The 3,318-nt window shown below is 49.0% G+C and overlaps 1 protein-coding gene across 2 annotated transcripts in view; it reads left to right on the plus strand.

Moving 5' to 3' along the window:
* The first annotated feature begins 1,282 nt into the window (after positions 1-1,282).
* Positions 1,283-3,318, plus strand: part of LOC132896337 (protein kinase C and casein kinase substrate in neurons protein 1-like) — a 101,777-nt gene continuing 99,741 nt past the window's right edge. The window contains exon 1 of one of the 2 annotated variants that reach the window (XM_060937092.1): positions 1,283-1,362. The gene's annotated coding sequence lies outside the window, so the exon portion shown is untranslated. Of the gene's footprint in view, positions 1,363-1,407; positions 1,434-3,318 lie in introns of those variants that run through there. The other variant, XM_060937093.1, reaches the window with a different exon arrangement.

The raw sequence follows: 3,318 nt of genomic DNA on the forward strand, positions 1-3,318 counted from the left end.
TGTGTGTGTGTGTGTGTGTGCGCTACAGATGCTGGAGTGTGTGATGACACTGAGAGTTCCAGCTGCCCCTCTGGCTGATACACAGTGCTGACACTGGAGACTCCTTACAGAGTCGAGACACTAATCTTGCACACATTTTGTTGTTTAATGTGTTTATTATCAGAGGACAGTCTGCTGGACACGCCCCTGTGAATGAGCCGTTACTATGGAAACGGTAATGTATTAGAACATGAGCATTAATGTAAACCTGCGCTGCAGTCAGAGCTGCTGTTGGAGAGAATTAATCAACACCTTCTGACCAATCAGAGTGCAGGACTCGGTTGTGAGAGAATGAATGAGTGATTATTCTCTCTGATGAGCAGATTATTTTGTCCATCAGGCGCGCGAACTCACGGACTGTCCACGTTTCTTCTCCTCCCACACAGCGGGAGCACGCGCGCGTCGTGAGGTTCTTGCGGATGCGGACACACACACACACACACTGATACACACACTGACACACACACACACACACTGATACACACACTGACACACACACACACACACTGATACACACACTGACACACACACACACACACTGATACACACACTGACACACACACACACACACACACACACACACACACTGATACACACACTGACACACACACACACACACTGATACACACACTGACACACACACACACACACACTGATACACACACTGACACACACACACACACACACACACACACACTGATACACACACTGACACACACACACACACACACACTCACACACTGATACACACACTGACACACACACACACACACTGATACACACACTGACACACACACACACACACACACACACACACACACACACACTGATACACACACACACACACACACACACACACACACACACACACACACTGATATACACACACACACACACACACTCACACTGATACACACATACTCACACTGACACACACACACTGATACACACACACACACACACACACACACACACACACACACACACACTGATATACACACACACACACACACACTCACACTGATACACACATACTCACACTGACACACACACACTGATACACACACACACACACACACACACACACTCTCTCATACACACACACTCACACTGACACACACACACACACACACACACACACACTGACACACACACACATACACACACACATACACACACACACGCACACAGTCACACACACACACTCACGCAGGCACGCAGAGAAGGCGCGCGCGCGCGAACCCGGGGTCACCTTCTGTAGCGTCTCTGCGACGGAGAGGAGCCGCGCGCGCTTCGGACCGCAGAGGAAACAGCGATTACCCGGTAAGGAACCGGATTAGACCGGGATCACTGCGGCGGAGGGAGAGAGAGAGAGAGAGAGAGAGAGCTGCGCGGTAAGATGTGTCTCTGTACCGGTGTCGGTGTGTTTCCGCTTCCGCTCGCTGTGTTTTTAATGGATGGGGTTTCTCCTCGGAAGAAACGGTGAGAACAGAGACAGAGAGACAGACAGAGAGACAGAGAGAGAGAGAGAGACAGAGAGAGACAGAGAGAGACGAGGGATTTTTTATTTATTCCTCAGTGCCGCGTTTGAGCTTTGCAGTGTGTTTCAGCTGTAGAAATGGCTGCAGAATAACACCGAGAGAGAGACAGGGACGGGGAGAGAGAGAGACAGAGAGAGGGAGGGACAGAGAGAGAGACAGGGACAGAGAGAGAGAGGGACAGAGAGAGGCAGGGGAGAGAGAGAGGGACAGAGAGAGACAGGGACAGAGAGAGAGAGACAGGGACAGAGAGAGAGAGACAGGGACAGAGGGGAGAGAGGGGAGGGAGAGAGAGAGAGAGACAGGGAGAGGGAGAGAGGGACAGAGAGAGACAGACACAGAGAGAGAGACAGGGACAGAGAGAGACAGGGACAGAGAGAGAGACAGAGAGAGGCAGGGGGAGAGAGGGAGAGAGAGAGGGGCGGAGAGAGAGAGAGACAGGGTCATGGAGAGAGAGGGAGAGAGAGAGAGAGGGAGGGACAGAGAGAGAGACAGGGACAGAGAAGAGAGAGAGGGGACAGAGTGAGAGAGAGACAGGGACAGAGAGCGAGACAGAGACACAGAGAGAGGCAGGGGGGAGAGAGGGGAGAGAGAGGCAGGGAGCGAGGCAGGGACATGGAGAGAGAGAGGTGGGGAGAGGGAGAGGCAGAGAGAGAGGGGAGAGAGAGAGGGAGAGACACAGAGAGAGGGAGAGAGAGAGGCAGAGAGAGAGGCAGGAGAGAGAGAGGCAGAGAGAGAAAGAGGCAGGGGGGGAGAGAGAGAGAGAGAGGCAGAGAGAGAGACAGGGAGAGAGAGGGAGAGACAGAAAGAGAGGGAGATGGAGAGAGAGGGAGAAAGAGGCAGAGGGAGAGAGGGGAGAGAGAGGGAGAGACAGAGAGAGAGAAAGAGGGAGAGGACAGGGGAGAGAGAGAGAGAGAGAGAGAGAATGGCACTCAGTCCCACACACGGTATGGAATGAGCTGGCGTTCCTGATCCGGAGCTCTGTTCTTTATTTCCTTCACATTGTTTTAAATGTTTTGTGAATCTGCTGCCTGAATCTGGTCATGTGATGCCGTTCAGCGTCACCATAAAAATCACCGAGTAATAATTTTCCATGAGAGGGTCACATGGGGGAGAAGAACAGATAAACATCTATCTATCTATCTATCTATCTATCTATCTATCTATCTATCTATCTATCTATCACCAATTCCAAATTTATTGGCACCTTTATGAAAATGGTCAGAATTAACATGCAGTGTGTTCAAATATTTGATTTTTTATTATATGCAATTTACTAATTTGTTCATTTTTATTTCAACTCAACCTTATATTTGGTCGTTGGAGAATGATTTTATGAGCCGAAAGATAATTATTAATCCCCAGATGTCTGAGAGAAGCCTGTTAATCACTGTGTGTATGCAACATTTATCAATCCAGTCATTTTTAACCATTTCTTCATAAAGTGTCAATAATCATGGCCTGAGTGTGTGTATTGTTTTATATTTCGATATAAAACCCTGAATAAATCCCCCGAGGGGTAAATATTCAGTGACGACGTGTAGAATAGCGGTGACGACGTCCTGTGTGTGTTATGTAACAGCTTTTGAACATATTATAACAGACACATTACGACTCCTCTCAGTACTGAGCCACTGCTTTGTGTTGCTGTAAGCGCTCTGTGACTCCCTCTGTGTGTGTGTGTGTGTGTGTGTGTGTGTGTGTGTGTGTGTGTTGATAGATTTTATTATAAACTGGTGTC

The sequence above is a fragment of the Neoarius graeffei genome, chromosome 13 (assembly GCF_027579695.1).
Source record: "Neoarius graeffei isolate fNeoGra1 chromosome 13, fNeoGra1.pri, whole genome shotgun sequence".
Lineage (NCBI taxonomy): Eukaryota > Metazoa > Chordata > Actinopteri > Siluriformes > Ariidae > Neoarius > Neoarius graeffei.